Source organism: Patagioenas fasciata, chromosome 1 (assembly GCF_037038585.1).
Source record: "Patagioenas fasciata isolate bPatFas1 chromosome 1, bPatFas1.hap1, whole genome shotgun sequence".
Lineage (NCBI taxonomy): Eukaryota > Metazoa > Chordata > Aves > Columbiformes > Columbidae > Patagioenas > Patagioenas fasciata.
The window spans coordinates 148,611,686-148,631,759 of record NC_092520.1 but is presented as its reverse complement, the minus strand read 5'-3'; the positions used below and the strand labels follow the sequence as shown (position 1 = coordinate 148,631,759).

Here is a 20,074-nt window from a genome sequence, read left to right as displayed (position 1 = left end):
GGGGAGATTCAGGTTAGATATGAGGAAGAAATTTTTTACAACGAGGGTGGTGAAACCCTGGCCCAGGTTGCCCAGAGAGGTGGTAGATGCCCCATCCCTGGAGACATTCAAGTCTGGGCTGGACGAGGCTCTGAGCAACCTGATCTAGTTGAAGATGTCCCTGCGCATGGCAGGGGGTTGGACTAGATGACCTTCGAAGGTCCCTTCCAAACCAAACTATTCTATGATTCTATGCTTCTGTTTGCACAATATGAACTCTTCCCATTGCTACCTCGCTGCATTCCCACAGCATGTGGTGCCTGACCCAGCCATCCCCCAGGGACCACTGGCTGATACAGCAAAGAAAAAACTGGAAGAAAGAGATTAGAAGAAAGTGAGTGGACAAGGACTAGATACACAGTACAGTTTTAGCTTCTGTGGCTTTTCCAGTTTTGTATGATGTAATGGGTAAAGCAAGGTAAGAACACCCGGGGAACAGCAGATTTCCTTTCATAGCACTAATTTCTCCACACAGCCTCTTTTGAGCTCCATCCAGGATGTGGCGTGACCCAGTGTACAGATATTATCACTGTAGCTGCAGTGTGAAGGACCACTAAAAGCGATGACTGAATATTTAATATTCAGCTGGGATTTACACTATAAGAGATATAAAATTGAAGCAAAGAATCAAAATCAGGGCAAACTAGGTTAATGTAAATAAAGCAACATACATATATATATATATATGTAACGTAATTTTTATGATAACACTGTGTTTTGAAAATGTGCTGTCAGTATACAGGCACAATACAGGCTAATGAGTCTGCAAATCTTGGTTGCTGTGATTAGCCTTGTTTTAAATTGATCGATGTGATCTTTATTGCTTAGTCCTTGTCACGGAGGCACCCCGAGGTTAGTTTAAGGGACAACAGGGTCCAAAACAACTTTTATTTAACCGGTGAGAAACAGGGTTTTAGCACTCCAAAAGTGACTTAAATATAGGTTCGGATATCAGTTGAGGAAAATTATTAAGGAGCAGCAACTAATAAAACAGGCGGTCCATAGTGTGCACGCACGTGGCTTCACCCAAAACAATGCCGGAGCCGCCCCTGAGTCCCAGAGGAGTACACACTTGCCTGAACACGGTGCGGGATTATTCTTAAAGAGGTACAGGTACGGAAAGTGTACGTTCGCGATTCCGCAAGGGTAAATTTATAATACACTCGCAATCCTGCGAGGGTTAATTTACTTACACCTGCGAATGTGCACGGAATACTACACGTGCTTATGTGGAAGCACGGGAGGAAAATACACTCGCGATTGTGCGAGGAAATAATTTTATACGTGCTTGTATTAAGCACGGGAAGTTACACATGCATATGTGCACGGAAAGTTTAAATATACTCGCAATCCTGCGAGAAGTTTTACTCACACCCGTGGCGGCAAGGCAAGCGGAGTCTCCATCCTGGGGAGGGGGGCTCTCGGCCACAGCATCTCGCTCGTGCTCCGAGAGACCCGTGACAATGGGCGGAGTCTCGATGAGAGTCCCGTTTTTATAGGCTGATCAGACCTGACTGTAGGCATTCTAGAAGCTTCTCTGCACCCCCACACCGTGTGTGGGGTGCCCCTGAAGCCTCCAAACATCCCCCACACTGGCCGCAGGTGCCCAGCAGCTCACTGGCGCCTGGGCACTCCCTTCTCTTAATGGCCCTGGCCAGGGTGCTCTGGACCAAACAAAAGAGGCTGTTAGCCTCAAGCAGCAGAGAGAGAGGGAGATGTGCCTACTCCTTCCATACTGAAGGAGTGGGGGGAGAGAGGGAGGGGGTTGCATTCTGCCACAGTCCTCTCAAATATCCTTCATTTTGTCAGGCACCACACACTTTCAATATTGTCTGCACTTCACACCAGTTCTGTGGATTGCTCTTCCCCCCTTCCTTGGAATATTTTTAGTTATGCTCTTGTCGCCCAGGCCAGAGAGGTTACAGTGGTGTCTTCTCATAGTGGCCTCCTCGGGGCAGGAGTGCTATGGGGTATATGAACCATCTAGTTGGGGGGCATAAACCATCTCCTTGCTGGCTGTGGGGCTGCAGTGATTACTCCCTTCTGCTCCATCTCTTCCCTGTTAAAAAATGCCTTATTTTGAGAAACATGAAATATTAACAAGTTGTGTCGTTTATTGTAGCGCAGCTTACCATGCACTGGAATCCCAAAGTGCCCTGAATTTTGTCTTAAGTTGATACAAATGCCTTGAAACTGGCACTTGGCCATTTTCCTGGTGATTTTATAACAGTCAGGCTTTTAGGATTTTTGTTTCATGTGCTGTAGAAACTTGTCCTTATATGGGATAACGTGAAATTCCATGAGTGAGAATGGATGTATTTTCTTTTGCTCTGCTTTTTCTTTCCGTCTAGAGGAAGATTTCTCAGTCTAATTTTCCTTACCACCATTTCTGTAACTAGAAAGAGGAAAATAAATACCATGAGTAATCTCACTTAATAACCCCCGATCCATGAGCCTTTCATGGCCTTTGCATCAGGCAGCTGTGCAGAGAAGGATCTAAAATCAGGATGTCTGTGAATCTTCCTTTTCTTCTAAATTAACTGTATATTGCAATTTCATAAACAATTATTTCAATCTCTTAACTTCTCAAACACAGTATTATTTATTGTTAAAGGACGCTTTGAACATAAAAACATTAGAATGGCCTTTATTAGAGTGGCTTACTGCAGCTCTCTTTCTAATGAATTTTTTGCTTTATGACTTGCTGGCTGGGTTTGGGCTTTTACTTTAAATCACACAATTGATTCAGTGTTCAAAGTCAGTTTATCAGACCATATCTTCATGAAATTGCCTGCCAGCAGAGCAGGCTAGGCAATGAAAAATTAGGATGGAAAACTAAGTAACCTTGTTATTTTTCTAGACTGCCAAACATTTGGGGTCTGCTTCTGCAACCCTCAAACTGTGGAAGGGAGAGGAGCTTTTGATGCCAGCTCAGCAAAGTCAAAAAGCATCCTCTGGAGAAGGAGTGTCAAAGTCATTTTCACCGGGGGCCACATCAGCCTTGCAGTTGCTTTCAAAGGGCCAAATGTAATTTTAGGACTGTATAAATGTAAGTACTCCTACAGTTATACAGTCCTAAAGTTACATTCGGCCTTCGAAGGCAGCTGTGAGGCTCATGTGGCCCTCAGTGAAAATGAGTCTGACAGCCCTGCTCTGAAGTGACACTGCTTCCCTCAGGAAGGGGCAATAAACAGCCTGGGACTGTGGCAGCTTTCCTCATGGGTTTGTCATAGGGCAGGCTCCTTTTTTTTATTTTTTCAGTGAGATGTCCACAAACGCCTACACTGTAAATTCATTTGATCGGTGGAGTGTACAGGGAGTGTGCTAGGCCTCAGGAAAGCCATCATTTGTGCTATGAACAATGCACAGTGAGCTGCCTGGCCCGTCTTATAAAACCATGTAGCAGTGAAAGACATTTTACAAGATATTCTACTTGAAATGACAATGAGAGACGTCTCATCCTCTCAGGATGACGTTGTGGTCGACACTTAAGGAAAAATGTTTGGATTCCCTTACCTAACCTGGTCAGAGCTGTGGTGCAGCAGACATGAAGAGGTGCTGGGAGGGGGACAGAGCTGGGGGTGGTGTGTACGTGGGATATCTGCAGTCCTGCTGCCAAGGGGAGAAGCTCTCTTGACTCTGGATTAGGCAATCTAGGATCTCATCACCTGGATAATCAAGTTTATTTTTCCATGCATCAGTCAGAGTAGGTCAGGGCTGGACCAAGGCCTGGTTTCCTGTACACTTCAGTGGTTTGTAGGCAGGAACAGAATCTGATCCTTTAATGAAAGAAAATGCTGCATTGTAAAACCTCTTGATACTTCTGGATTCAGAATTATCATGGTAAGTACTTCCTGAATGTGAACCTGCTTAATTTTGGGTACTTGGATGTTGCAAGGAGAGCCTTATTTTACTGCGGTGCAGCATAAACTTACAAATCCTTCTTGACCACACAGTCCTGCCAAAGGAATTTTTAATTTGCAAGCAGAGCAAAGAATTAAATAAGTATCCAGGAAATCCTGTTTTTCTAATAGATATCTCATTTTACATCATCTTCTCAGATAAAAATTATTCTTGTTAAATATGCATCTGATCTTTGTATGATTTTTAGTCACTTTTAATTTATTTTCTTTCCATTCTTTTAGAAATATATTGAGGTTTGTTTAATAAAACAGCATGTACTTCAGTGCCTTGGTGCTGAAATAAAACCCACGGGATTGCTTTTTATGAAAATAACTGTATTTATAAGCCTCAGTAGAAAGAATAATGATGCAGACTGCACTAAGAAAAGCAGCGCTATAACACAGAGGAGGAGTCTCATAAAAATAAATTGCTTTAGCAAAGAGGAGACTGATAGCTACCTAGGATCTCAGGAGAAGTATTTTACTCATTAGTGGAGGCTCCAAGGCAAATGTGAAGGCAGAAATGTTTGCAGTCACCTAGTTAAACTCACATGGCACGTTTTGAGACTGTAAGAGTTAATTTCTAAAGCTGGGTGAAAAAGAGATCAAGAAAGCCTGGTAGTGCAGCATTAGTTTTAAACTGAATTTGAATGCAAATAAGAAATGTTTTCCCCTCAATATTTTGTTCTAGAAATGTTATTAATAAAAATTTGCGTCAAAACAAAGCAGCTTGACATTCCTGAAAGGGGAACACATTTTGCTGTAACTTCTTATGAAATTGCAGTAACAGAGATGAAATTCTGATTTTAAATAAGCTAGTGTAATTCCATCTCAAGTCAATTTCTTGTAACTGATAATGGAACGTGGCTCTACAACAAACAAACATAGCTGCACTGTATAATAACCATGTGAATAACTTCAGGACCAAGTCCTATTACCTGAAAAATAGTTCTTCATTTAAAAAATGCTTTTCTTAGAGTAATTTGTCACATACAGCTTTTCCAGTTTTCTGCATTGCATCTTGGATGTTGCTTCTGAACAACCTGATGTTCACTACAATGCAGAGAATCTTGTGGCTCCCACGGTGCACCATCCATGTTGTTTAAATAAAGAACACACTGAATTATGGCAGGGAAACCAAGACATTAAGAAAGAGCAGAGATTGGCCCTCTAATTTGTATCATGACACACACTGCAATGAACAGTTGCATTTTATTGTAGAAGTGCTTCAGAATGAAACATTTCGGGTCACTTGGAAGAATATTGAACTTCAACTGAAGTATATTCTGCATTGAGTACAATGAAGACAATATTTGATTTCAATTATTCCAATTGTAAACTGAAATTTTTCCTCGTGGAAAACTTTAATTCTGCAAAAGTTGCTTTTATATCAGTAAATGGGTAACTGTTCAATGCCCAAAAGACTTCGTAATTTACTGTTTCTGGTAGCAGTACAGGGCCCATACTGCAGAAAAAAACCTGTTGTCTTTGATCTTATTTGGGTTTCATCAGAAAGAAGGAAACACATGATCAAGACTACTCAGAACTGTAATTAAACTTTGTCCTGCTGTTGACCCAGTTACCAAAAGCTACTTCCTCAAGTGAACTGGAAAAAACAAAGTAAGGTTGATATGATACAAGTGATACATCTGGGTTCAGAAACTAGCATGTAGTAACTACACCATTCTAATCGGTAAAAAAATAATCAGAAACACATTACCTGCCAATTTGATGGTGCTTGATGGAAAATGTATACGAGCAAAACCAGAGTCATAATGAACTACTTTTAACTAAAACCTTAGACCTTTGTGTGTTGCTTTAGTATTTTCTGAAGAGTAAGTAAACAAAGATCTAGTTAAAGTCATCAGAATAATTTTGGCCCCTATCTGAGGAACCTACCCATTTATCTAAGTTTGTAACAAGCCTTGCATTACCTGGCAAGGCATGGAAGTCCTTGAGGAAAACCATCTGGTAGCAGAAGATAGGGAATTTTTTAAAAGCAATTCTTTGCTGATCTATTTCTAGAGAGAGTTAGAAGGTTGAGATTTAGCCTGGAATTGGGTAGAGCAAAGCAGAAAGTGGCTGCCTGGAAGGGTGAGTACCAGAAGGGTGGAACATTAAAAAAAGCTGAGGAAAGTAATTGTATGCAGGTCCTGCTGTTTTTCTTTGGCTTTGTGTAGTTTCTTCAGTATTTAGATACTTGTCTGAAGGCTCTGTGAGTAACTTGCTCTATCATATCACCCGTGAACAGGGAAATCCGACACAGCCTGGGGTACCCTCAGGCTGCACAGAAGCTGCAGGTGAGATGTGAATGAGCCAGTACTTGTTTTCTAGGCTATATAGCTGAACTATATTGAGTTGTTTGCTACAGAGCTTTTATGTGGCGTAGGAACTAAGAGCCCTGGATGTGAAGGATACAACTCTAAGGAACAGCGAGCCCCATTTGCACAAGATACTGGAAAATCAAAGTTTGGGATCAGCATTGTAGCTTCTGCAGATGAAGCTTATCCAGGGCTTTACCAGTTGGGTTAAAGTTTATCCATTCTGGTTAGGAACTGTGGGAGAAGATGATAAATGGAAGAAGAGACAGGAGATGCCAAAGAACTATTAAAATCTGCAAGTCATTATAAAGGTGCCTGTTCTGGGTTTAAATGTGTTAATATAAATTAATTATGAACTCGCAATCAAAGTGAAAAGAAGGAGTATTTATGGAAGGGGTGCAAAGCGCTATAATCTAAAAATAAAGTAGTTTGGGCTGGATAAGAGGAAAAATGGGGCCAGCTTCCATGTTTGGATTATCATTTGATTTAGTTTGTTCTCCAGTACTGCAGAATATTATGAGATCAAAAAGGCTGACCCACATGGAAATTTCTGTTGGAAAATAAAACACGATCCTACTGCTTTTCTGGCACCAGTGAGGTTTGATAACAATGCAAATCACAAAAGCATAGAACAATGCAGCTGAAGAAAACTATTAGAGAACTTCTTCCTTTTCCAACGTATCTTTCAAATATACATACACTCCTCCTGTCTGTGTACTGACACCAGGGATACAGGTCTATGGGGGCAGGAAAATCCTGTGAAAAGAGGTAAGTGGAATCTATTAGGATTCCCTCTCAAAACGTATAAATTACCCCCCTCCCAAGGAAATATGCTGAAACATTTCAATTGAAATAAGCTGAAAGAAACCCAAATAAAATATATACCACCTACTCCTAAGTTTCAGACTCTGCAAGGATTCAAAGTAATACAGATATTAGAGGGAAGCACAACTTTCCTCTGTATCTAGGCCAATTAAGTGGATATTGCATTGTATCAAGATTATACTTAGATCTTCATATATGGTAATGCGATTTAACTTTCAGTAATATGCCTAATAACAAAAATGATAAATAATCACCCTCTTTAAAAACCAACTTTCTATAATAAAGTTGCAAGGCTCACTGGGGATATAAAGAATCTCTAGGATGTACCTAAATAATTGGAAATAATTTTTAGATTGAAATAATTAACGCTAGGTGTCCTGTGAATGAAGATGAATATTAAAATATTTTCTGGGCATGTATTATTTGAAGAATATTTTATCTAAATCTGTTACAGAGATACTGAGGTAAAACAGTTTATTACTTTAGCTGAGGAAATAGATTTCTCTTCTAGTAATATTTATTTTTTACAGTACTTATCTGTCAAGATGGTTCTAGCAATTCCTTATCATAATGGAAATCAGGTTTCTCATTGATCAGTTTCCTAATACATCTCTGGCATTGGCTGGGATATGAGCTGGAAGGTAAGTTAAATACTGATGCATAAGGTAGTATTTTAGTTTAAGTCTGTTTTCAATTCCTTGGCATCACCTTTACAAACAATGGGAAAAAAATACTAGATTTGACATGAAAGATTAATTTTTTAATTCATAGTATTATTTCTGTGCATTTCCTCAGTTGCTATGATTTATCTATTAAATTCTGAGTTCAGTGAGTTTTGAAAAAAACCCTAAAAAACAAAAACCTGTTTTTTCCTCTTACCCCTGGTTAGGGAGGGAGACAACATATTTGATATTGTTATTATTTTGCCATATTGACTCCTCAAAAAAAGTAATCCTCCACATGAAATCCTAGTCTTGCTGCAAACAATGGAAAAACTTATGGTGTCATTGAAGTGATGATTTCAACCTCACAGAGATCTACTTGCTTGTGTTCTCTTTCCCACCCCACTCCCCCCCAGCTTTCTATTGTTCTCTTGTCTCTAGTCCTTCAGCTTTAGGATTTTGAAGTTTTTTTATTATTTGAGATATGTAGATTTTCTTTAAGGGTAAAGTACTGTTGCTTCTGCATGTTTGATTGTCTCATTGAAACAATCAACATAAATTACTCTAATATGATTTCCCATTACTGACTCTACAGCATTTGTAAATAGTCATTCTGACCAAACAGCAAACAAACAACTGTAGTATATCAGAACAAATATACCCTATCTGATATATCTTTGCTATCACCAGTGATAGATAGTAAACGAAAAGCCATAAAACCAGGGCAATCTTGGATTTGTAGTTTTTCCAAGTTACTCTCTCAGTTTCCAGCAGTTTCTGATTTTGAGACTTTCTGATCTACAGATTGTATCTACATATCTCATCCGGCTGCCCTTGACAGACCTTTTTTCTATGAAGCCATCTAGTAGCTTTTGGAATGTACTTGTTCTTTGGGCATCCAAACAAAACAGGATGTTATGTCTTGCAGTGCAATTAAGCACTGCATGTGAAAGTGTTTACTCTCATTTGTCTTTGACCTGCTGCCCGATGATTTCATTTGGTGCCCCATAGTTCTTGTCTCATGAAAAATAATGACTAATCATTCCCTCGCCACCTGCTCCACATGATTTATGGTTTTCTAGACCTCTATCATGTCCTCAGTCATCCATTTTCCAAGCTGAGGAAACAAAATCTTTTAACTTTCTCTTGCAGCAGAAATTGTTTCCTATTTCTGACCAATCTGACCTTCCTTTTCCGTATACTTTCTAGTTGTAAAATCTCATTTTTGAAGTGACCAGACCTTCACACAAGATTGGGTACACCATGGCTTTATGGAGTACCAGCTGATAGTTTTTATTCTCTTCCTGGCCTTTTTGATGGTCGGGGAGTAGGAAGCTTCATCTTCCAAAGAGCTATCTGTAATGACGCAGGAGATTACTTTACTTGGTGATAAAAGCTGACATGAGAACTCGCTATCGGGAGCACAGAATTAGGGTCACTCTTCACTGCACTGCTTTGCATTCCTCAGTGCTGCATTTCTTCTGCCACTGTGTTAGCCACAGAGTGCTGGGAGATCTTTCTGTAACTCCTGGCTGGCAAGTTGTCCTCGTTTTGTTAAAAACAAGTTTCTCTTTTAGTGAATTTGCCTGTCAGCTAAAGCCTTCATATTAGCTGCATTTTCCTGGAGAACCAGATACATGTTTTGATAAACATAGCAATGGAATATGAGGTTATTGATAAGGACAGATTCACATCTCATGAGAGGGGCAACGAGAAACAGGTGACCAAGAAACTGACCAGCAGAGTATAACATCCCATTCATGTGAATACTTCATATGAAAGTGGGAGATCACGAGGATCTCTCCCCTTTTGCTTATGGCCGACATTAGGAGAGGACCTTGCTAGTCGTCCCTGTGAACTGAGGCCTAGTGACAGACTGAATCCAGCTCCGGTTGGCTGCAGAGTCCAATCCAGGACTTCGGGTGCTGGCTCTGCAGTTGCTGAGACTTTCAAGATTGGTTTTGTATATTTTGTATTATTTTCTCTATTCTTATTAGTAGCATTAGTAAAACATTTTTAATTTTTCCAACTCTCTTCTCTCTGTCCTTCTTTCCCTCCCGATCGCCTGTCCTGAGTGGGAAGGGGGGAGAGGTAAAGGCTGAAGGGGAAAGGGGAGGAGAGGGGGTTAACAGTACATCTGTCACGGTTTTATTGTTGCCCCGCAATCAAAACCCTTGACACAAGTTCAGTTCTGCCACTCCGAAGCACTAGCCCTGCTGGAAAAAAACAAACAAGCAAACAAACAAATAAACAAATAAACCCCAAATGATAGAGTTCTTTATGCTGCATCTCACAGAAAAAAAAATTAATCTTGTGTTTACTTGCAGTTGTTAAGCAGCCTAGAGTAAAAGAAACAAAAAGAAATACAATAACTCTTTTTTCTCAGCTTACTTTGCCTCCCAAATTATCAGGCAAACCATTTCCTTCACTCATAAACTGAAGGGAGAGGCTACATATAGGATCCCCGACTGTGGAGTCTCCATGAGTAAAATTTTCAAGAGCAGGCTGGACAGACAGAATTACACAGAATCACACCGGAAGGAATGACAGATCAGCTGCTGTTGTGGAGAGGAGATGTGCGAGAGGTCTGTCTGAGATCTCTGAGGCTGCAACTAGAACAGCCTTAGACAAGGGATCGATACATTCACAATGAGTCCTTGCTGGCTGTGACACATTTCATTATACTGAGTGCAAAATAATTGGTCTCATTGGTATATAGTTCTTTTCTATGTGTTTTTATGGATAGGAATGCATCACATGTATATTTTATCACTGTCCTGTCAGTACCTAGCAGCTGAACCCGGCAGTGATGACAGTATTATTTAGATTAGAGTTATATATAGAAATGCTGTGAATTTTTGCTTTATTAACAGCTTTGCAGGAAACAGGCTTCTTCTCTTTTATGTGGTATAAATATGAAACTAAATTATCTGAAGAAGTGTAGCTTTTGTAGGACAACTTAGTATTGTCAATGCTATGGCAGCAGGAGAAGCCTGAGGAAAGCAGGGAGTATAATAAGGAATGGAGAGCGGACAAAAAAGAAGAGGAATGTGCAGAACAGAGTGCTGTGTATTGTCAGAGGGGGATTTAAGAAAAACAATGCTGCTCAAAGACCAAACAAGCAGATTTTCTTGTCTCCCAGGGAACCAAATGAAATTGCTTGAAAACTACTGACATACAAGCCCACAAGGAAGAACAGAGAACAGAAATGTAAAGCATTGATGCCTATGGCAAATAATTCTTGCAGTAGGCATGAGCTACCCTGTTTTCCTGAAAATAAGACCTAACCTGAAAATAAGCCCTACTGTGATTTTTCAGGATTTTTGAGGATGCTTGAAAAATAAGCCCTACTCCAAAATAAGCCCTAGTTATAGTTAATTAAAAAATGTCTATTTAAATAGTGTCCAGGCAGCTATACATGTAAAAAAGTAATAGGTTTTGGAGCAAATATTAATATAAAACCCTGTCTTCATTTTGGGGAAACAGGGTATCCCGGCCCACTGCTGCCTGTTGTTCAGGAACATCTGCAGATGCAGTGGGAAGTGTAGAAACACATCTAGAATTTTCACAGAAACCTACCTTCAACATCTGAAAGGCCAAATACTCACCCTGGGCATCCTACGGTTCTGCTGTCACTCTGTCAGCCCGGAGCTCCTTTAGTGGTTAAGATGATGAGATGTCCTGTGGTCTGTGGAACAGGTAACTGGGATCTATCACGTGTATTGCCAGGTCTGCAACATTCAGCGTGAAGTGTTGTTTAGAGAAGTACTGATTTATTTCAGTCATCATTCCTATCTCAAGGAATAGACGCCATTAATACAGAGCCATCCAGTGAAAACATCCGATCTGTGTGATATGGAGAAAATGAAACAAAAGGCAGTAGAGACCTTTATGTTTAAAGGCTTTTTAAAAATTCACACTGCCAGCCAGTACCTCATGCTCCAAAAGTTTAAGTGTTTAGTTGTGTAGAGGTTAACTGCAGTCAGAGGAAGCAATTTAGCCATGCTCAACTAATCCTGAATTGCGACAGTCAGTCAAGTTTAGGTGGGACGGTGTTTGGGGAGCGATGCCTCGGGCAGTGCCTGCTCCCAGAGTCCCAGCATCCCCGTCCTCCTCCCCAAGCCAGCCTGGCAGCCTGTGATGCTGTGCACAGTAAGGGAAGTGAACCACCAGGAAATTCTGGTCACCTCTAGTATTTTTTGCTTTTCTCCTTAAGCAGATCATTGGTTAAAAAGAAAACCAGGAGTCTTTGAGCAGCTAATGTAACATCTACGTACATTTATTACATCAAATCCTTTCAAGCACAGCTGATTAACAGCAATAGCTGAAAAGAAACTTTGCTTAATAGTGAGGTTTCTTTTCCCCTTAGGCTGCCAACAGCTTTCCTGTATATAATCTCATTTTTCAACATCAAGTTTTGTCTACCAGGCTGCCTATAATGGGCCTCTCACTTCACTTTTTTTAGTGCTTAGTCACCTAAGTATGTTTTCTCTTTATATTTTTATTCAAGCCTCTCTATTGACACAGTCTGGAGCTGGAGCTCCTGAAGCCCCATACTGAAGAGAAAGCTGTGCACCGGGGCAGGCAGCTGCCTTGTGATCTCAAGCGACTTGTTTCCTGACATCTATTTCCCACGAGCATGGGAGCAACAATGTACTTTTGGCTGCATTTCCTGAAGGGCCAGGAAGGGAGGACCCATTTCACTCTCTGATCATATCCCCAGACATTGCTGACAAGGATCAGATGGCAGGTCGCCACCCCTGAGGGTTGCACTGGGTAAACAAATCCTTACCCTTGGTTCTGTCTCTGATTCACTGACAATTCCCTTCTCAGCCAGTCACTGAAGTCTCACACATTCCCATACTTTTAATGATTTTTCTTCCCTTCCCTTCCCTTCCCTTCCCTTCCCTTCCCTTCCCTTCCCTTCCCTTCCCTTCCCTTCCCTTCCCTTCCCTTCCCTTCCCTTCCCTTCCCTTCCCTTCCCTTCCCTTCCCTTCCCTTCCCTTCCCTTCCCTTCCCCTCCCTTCTTATTATCTATTGCTGAAATCATCCTTCCATCCCTTTCTCTTTTTGTTCATTTTTCTAGTTCCCATTGGCCACAGGTGGAAAAGAAACACCAGACAATGTGATACTGCCAAGCTCAACTTAGTTCACAAAGTGAGGGACAGGCTGCATCAGGGAAAGCTGATACTCACACAGACAGAATTAACAGAGACCTTCACCGTACACAGTGAGCTGGCACAGTCAAGCCCATGGGAATGTGACACTGTCCAACCTGTCCCTGTGTCAGGCTCTGGGCAGCAGCTCAGCACCAACATCTGGTGGTCCCTCCTGAAGCAATCTGCTTCCATGCAATGTTGGACATCTTCAGAGCAATGCCTCCCCCAAGGCTCTATTACTCTGTAGTGCTGGGGAACTTAGAGCTAGGTGTTGACACAGGCCACCAGCCAAATCTATCTACAATGATATCACTTTCCCAGCAGTTTCAGATATTATTCTTCAGTTGCTTGTTGGTCCATGGCCTGTCCCAAGGCTCATCACACTCAGCCATTTGCATTATCCTATCAACCATAGCTCATAATGCTCAGTAACTCAACCCTTGAGCAAGGCAAAGTCACAATGCTCCTGTAATATCATTATTTATAAACAAGTATATAAATAAATATGTCTGTGGGTGTCTAAATCTTGTTTTGTATTTACTTAACAGCAAATCTCAACTGCTTGTTGTAAAAGACAATGAAAATAATATTCTGCTTGCCTTTTTCTTCAGATAACCTTGAAGCATATGCGTGGGTGTGTGGTGTGTCTTTTCCAGCTTTCAATGGATTGGAGTCAAGGGCCTACTAATAGCCATAGAGGTCAGCCAAGAGATGTCTCCCCTGACCGTTCCTATGAGGAAGCCCTTGTTCAAAACAAGTCCCTCATCCTGCTAATTCATTTTCAAAACATGTTTCTACTCTGACAGATCCCTTGCAGAGAGAATCTGTGACAAGTTTGCAAATCGACCTTCCTTTCTGCATCTAACATCAGTAAATTGCCAAATCTCTTAAAATGTAGCAGTTATCATTTTCTCACAATATAGAGGAGTAGGAATGCTCTTAAAGAAAAGTAGACAAGAGAGGAGGGTTAGTATTTGATTTTCTCCTTTTAGCTGGGCACTTGTATTGTCTTCTCCATGGTGGTGAATTTTCTTATTGAAGGATGTTTCCTGTTTATTCAGTCGCTTGTCATCAGCAGCTTTGAGCGATCAGCAACAGACATCAAAGCAGCTGGAAGTGGGGCACAAGTAGGAAGACAATCAGGTGCCCACATTTGTTTTGCCATCGTTGTACTGAATGCTCCAAAGTCCCATCTCTTTTTTTGAGATAAGCTTATGTCTCTGTCTGGTTTTGCAGAGATTGTTCCATTCATAAGGCATGGATAAATGTGACTATAATAGCTGCCGGAGTTTTCAGACAGCCTGAAAACTAGATGATTCATGAACTTATTCATCTTAAAAAGAATAATAAATGGTAATCATGAGGCATCAATCTTAAATAGTATCTAGATATATTACCTCTTTTGTCATCAATGCAGGCAAGAGTGAGAGGTGTGGTCAGAGCAATAGCAGAATTGAGATATTCTGCAGGACTGCACAGTCTGGTTCCACAGCTATAGTACAATCTTTACATGGACTTCGCTTGTAACTAGGTTTTCAGAAGACATTGTCACTCACGTGTATTCAATGTAGGACATTAGGGAGCAGTTACTTTGCATGTTGTCCTATATAGCTGAGCTGTTTTGGCTTTCACAAGTCTATTTTGGGACTTATCAAGAGCTGAGAAGAAGTACAACTCCCCTTCTTGTCATGTCCCCTTCCACAAGCAGAATTACTCTTCCATCTTCTATACAACCCACATTCAAATTTTCCATTCACAGGCTGTCTCTGAAGCTTTTCCACATAGTATCTCCAGGACCTCATGAGCAAAGCAGTAGCAGATGGGTTTCTTGCATCAAAGAAATTACCATCTGTTATTTCTCTTCCCAATTTTGTGCAACGCTTGCAAGAATTTGATTATTTCTTCTATTCTCCCTTGATACTTTGCTGCCCAGCTGGGCAAACAAAAGTAGGCAAATAGCAGCATCCCTCTTGCCTTTTCCCCTGATTATACCAGGAACTCCTGTAAGCAACCGTAACACTCAGCACCCAAAGGTGGTTATGCCCCCACTTCACAGACTCCCTACACCAAGCTCCATCTGCTGCACTTTCAGAAACTCCTAATCATCCGAGAAGAAATTTAAAGAGCCTCAGGAGACAACTTCACAGAAACTCCCCATTAACTTTATCCCCCTCCCAAATGGTACTACGTATCAGGAAAGGCTCTGGCACTGTGAAATTGGTTTACTCTACTCTTATACCATATTATTGTTTCCCAGCCAGAGAGATGCAGATAGCTATTGTTAAAATACAACACGATATCTTTCTACTTGTCCTCGCTGACAAGACTTTCTTTTGGAAGAAAAATGCTTCACCCAAAATCCTTACCATGTTTCCTACTAGGAGAGCTCTGGGGATTAATTCATGCCTTCTGGTCTATAAGGTCAGGGTTGGCAACTATTGCATTCTCATGATGTCTTGCTAATTCGCAGGTTTAGTTACAGTCCATCTCTCCCAGACCTCAAAAGTCCATTCAATAATCTGCTAAGGCCTTGGTTGTAAAGAAAAGCTGGAGTCAGATACCAGCCAGATTTGACTTGGCTCAGAAAGCATAAGGCAAATGAAAATAGCCCAAAATATTATGGTGAAGCAAACCACAAATAAACTACTCTTCAGTTTTTTTAATGGGTTTCAATTTATTTTTAAGGGTCAGATTTGACAGTGCAGAATTCAAATTAAATAATTTTATGCAATACGTGTTTCAGCTATTCCAGTCCTTGTCTGTATCTTGAATAATCTGATTATTAAAAGAAGCAGCATTTATAGTATACATGCAATTATTGGAAAAAGTTCTAGAGAGGTTTTTAAGTAGTTAAGATTGCAATACCCTGCTTTATGATAGACTAATCATTTCATCCAAGATGTACAAAGTGTAAGTGGGAAAATTCACACAGAAGTCAATCCCTAGTTCAAGATTTTAATCTCTTAATTGTGCTTTGACTCCTCTTTCACAAGAGGAAAATAATTGTAGCTTTGATTCAGATGCCTTCTTTGTAAGCCTTTATTTTAGCATTTTGAATACATGCCACCTGTTCCGTATTATGTATTTTGACAAAAATCTAATAAACCCCAAGTTTATAGGATAGTGTCATGAACCTGACACCTTTCCCAAATGCCACACTAACTGAATAGAAACATAATGTAATTTTCTTTGTGTTGTGTGCTCTGCATTCATTCTAATGTGTGTTTAGCAGCTGCATTTGAGAGAAGGCCACAATCAACCTATTCCTGAGCGCTGAAATATTAGCTTATAGCTCTTTTTTTTTTTTAAAAAAAAAAGAAGCTAAGTTATATACCCTTTTTAGTATCTGAATCAAATTTTCCTCATATTATCAACACAACATTATAATTAGATTCATATAAAAATTTCAGTTTCTCTCTCAGCTGTCATTGTCTGTAAATGTTTTTAGCCATTGATACATGATAATGAATGTAAAGCAAATTCTAACTTTAGCAGAAATGAGTGCTTTTTGAAGCTATATTTAATAGATGCACTGCAGATCCTTGACTTTCAGCTTCAAGACAAGGCACATTATTAAATACAAATTAATTCCTCTCCCACAGTAATAACTTCTGAGGAGAAAAAAACAGTTAAAATAGGACCATAAGCTGCAGTTTGGTTCTTATTTCATAATCAGCACCCATTTCACACAGGGGATGTACCTGTTAATTTGATTTTGCCCATGCTGCCATGGTAAGAGGAAGCCTGAGAACTGGCAGCTCTGCACATCCACTCGCTCCAAAGATGTTGGTGGAGACTTGACATAATAAAAAGGAGACCAGAGGAATAACGTATATCCTCATTTCACTTCCCAGAAAGACACTAAAGATGACTGAGCAATAGATTTGAGAGAGTCTGGAAAAGGAATAAATCAGGTTTAAAAAGTGCCAGGGTAGCATTGCCAAGAAAAGAGGGCACCAGACCTGTCCCCTTCTGCTTTGAGGAGAGTTGTTGTGTGAAGGGACTGGTTGCTCTGGCTGGCAAAGCCCCTTGTTAGTCTCCACAGGTACTTACGGGGAGGTTGTTACTGATGGCTTGATAGCAGTGTGACAGCTTTACCTGGGGGTGCTGGGGAGCCATGGGCGGGCTGTCTGGCAGCCATGGGGAAGACCCCCATGCACCCAGGGCGCTGAGGGGTCCCAGCGGGGCAGAACCCCCAGCCTGGGGCTGGGCTGGTAGAGATGGAGGGCAGCTGTGGTGGGAGTGAGGTGGCCAATTCTAAGCAGGGGAAGCTAGATAGGGGCTGTGGCCAGCGGGCAGACCCTGAGGAATTTGAATTACATGCAGTTTTTGAAGTATTTCTGCTTAAAAACCCCTCAGCTGTTGTGATGGCAAAAAATTAACATGCTGTTATCTTGCTGGATTTGAGTTAAATGTGCCAAACTCAGCTGTGCATAGTGAAGAAACTCCGTGATCTGATCTAGCTCTTAGGGAATGAGAAATTTTTAGACCAAGAACAGCTGAACACACATTTGTGTGACTTTGTTGATGCTTCTGTACAAGAAACAATTGTGGGTGTTTTGGAGGAAGATATTCAAAATGATCTTGACGTACTGAATAAGAGATCCAAAATCAACAAGATGAACCTCAGCAGAGATAAATGCAAAGATGTAGATGACTGGAAAAGCAGCAGGACAAAAAATGGTCCTGGAGCTACGGTAGACCACAAAGTACATGCTAATTAACAATGTGTTGTTGTTTCTTATAACATAGGATGGAGTACTAGGAGTGGTACACTACCAATGTGGGAGATATTTGACTCATGCTATTCAGTAGCGGGGAAGCCTTCACCTGGTGGAACTATGGTCAGCCTAGAAGAGCAAGCAATAAGACAGCTCAGAAAAGGCAGTTGAGCACTCTGGACAGGATTAGAGGGGATGATTTACAAGGGCAGACTGAGGGGTCTGAGGAAACACTGGAAATTTGCTTAATGAAGAAAAGAGAAAACTGATTTGCCTTCAAACATTGAAGAAAACAAAGTAGGGGGCATGGTGTTTACTGAAGGATAGGAATAAATCACCTTGATCTGTAGTGAAAAAAATTTAAACTCTACATTAGAAAAGTTTCCATATGTGATGGTGGTGCAATATTGGAAAAGTCTTTGTAGACATGTTGTGTATGTGTCACTGAGGGTTATAAGAACATGCTAGATAACACTAACCATGAATGGTCTGGTGGCATTTCTTCCCAACCTCCCTGTGCAATTGGACTCAATGACCCCCTAAGAGCTTCCTAGCCCTCCATGTCTGTAATTCAGACGCTGGGACACCTCAGGAGTGAGTGACAGGTGAGGATAGAAGGGGGTATCATATAAGGGAGGGGAAAGGTGCAAAGTGCAGCCAGCAAGCAGTGGAGACACTGTCCTGCTGCTCTGCTGAAGCTCAGAGGGAGAAGGTGGAGCTGAACTGCTGGAAGGACCTAGTCTCCCAAATACAAGCTGCCTTGCCTCTCCACATCACCTGGCTCTCAGTAGGCACAACATTGGATGCCTGGATTTCTGAGGCTCTGGCAGAAGTAAAAAAGCATTTTGGGAAATAGTTATTTTGCCCTCATCTCTCATAATAATCTGCTGCCCTAGGTGGCTGGCTGCTTTGCAGTTTGCCTGAGCCCTGTTTGTAGTGGTACTCTGGGCAATGGATGCTTCTGCTTCTGAGAGAAACTGTGTTCTCCCTTCTTATGCGGGTTTTAAATTTGCCTGGTAAGGAACAGTTTGCACTCTGACACTGAGTTATCCAGATATAATTGCTGAGAAGCTACTAGGACAAAGTATTCATAGAATCATCAAATGTCCTGAGTTAGAAGGGATCCACAAGGATCACCAAGTCCGACGTCTGTCCCTGCACAGGACAGCCCCACAGTTCACACCATGTGTCTGAGGGCTTGTCCAGTCTCTTCTTGAACACTGTCAGGCTTGGGGCCGTGACACCTCCCTGGGGAGCCTGTTCCAGTGCTCCACCACCCTCTGGGTGAAGAACCTTTTCCTCATGTCCAACCTAAACCTCCCCTGGCACATCTTCCCGCCATTCCCTCGGGTTCTGTCATTGGTGGCCAGAGAGAAGAGATCAGCGCCTGCCCCTCCTCCTCCCCTTGTGAGGAAGCTGTAGCCGCCATGAAGTCTCCCCTCAGTCTCCTCCAGGCTGAACAAACCCAGTGACTTTAGCTGCTCCTCATACAGCTTCCCCTCTAAACCCTTCAACTTTGTGGCCCTCCTCTGGACTCTCCCTAGTATATTTATGTCCTTTTTTTTACTGTGATGCCCCCCAGAACTGCACACAGTGCTCCAGAGGAGGCTGCACCAGTGCAGAGCAGAGCGGGACAATCACTTTCCTCAACAAAAATTGCTCTTGCCGTGACTCGGATTCGAACCGAGGTTGCTGCGGCCACAACGCAGAGTACTGACCACTGTACGATCACAGCCACTCAGCTTCTGCTGGGCAGACCTTCCTTGTGTCACAGGAAAGTGCCTAGTAGTTTAAACTGGCATAATGATCCTTTCTGTGCTGCTTTCAACCATTTTTTTGGTACTGTAAATCTATGCAAAGAGTGGAAGAGCTGCGTCCTGGGTCCTGAGCCCAGGAGCAATGCTGTCAATTGAAAGACTCAGCTGATGGCTGTGGAGCTGAATCAAGTCCCATGTGCAACACTTGCTGAAAGCAACAACCTTTCAGGCTGAGGTGGTATTATTCAATTTAACAGAATAACATTTCAAATTGTTTGCTATAGTCTGTAGCTTTTCTATACATCAGGTACCAGTGTGCTGCTTAGTTTTTGATGACTGTGTTTTCTAAATGTCCTTACACTTTATTTTTGGCAGTTTTCTCGTGAGACTCATTTTTCGTTCTCTAACCCCTGCTCATTAGACACAAGACATACTGCCAACCATTTATGTAAAGTTCTTTCTTGTGATTTCCTTGTTGGAGTGTTCTCATTTATCCTGTATTCCTTTTGGATTCCGTATGTTCTACACTAGTGATTTTCAACCATTTCAGGTTTTTGGGGCCCAGGATTATTCTGTTGGGGATATAGGATCCTGTACACAAAATTTAAGCACACATGACCGTAGGTTTTATTTTTTTTTAATTTACTTACCTTTGCAGATCCTTTAAAGGTATTTCACAGAGGATTCA

At 41.4% G+C, this 20,074-nt stretch overlaps 1 non-coding gene across 1 annotated transcript; it reads right to left on the bottom strand.

The window, feature by feature from the left end:
* Positions 1-19,292: 19,292 nt before the first annotated feature.
* TRNAH-GUG (transfer RNA histidin (anticodon GUG)) lies at positions 19,293-19,364 on the bottom strand. The gene has a single exon. It is a non-coding gene; the product is annotated as a tRNA-His (tRNA).
* Positions 19,365-20,074: the final 710 nt, after the last annotated feature.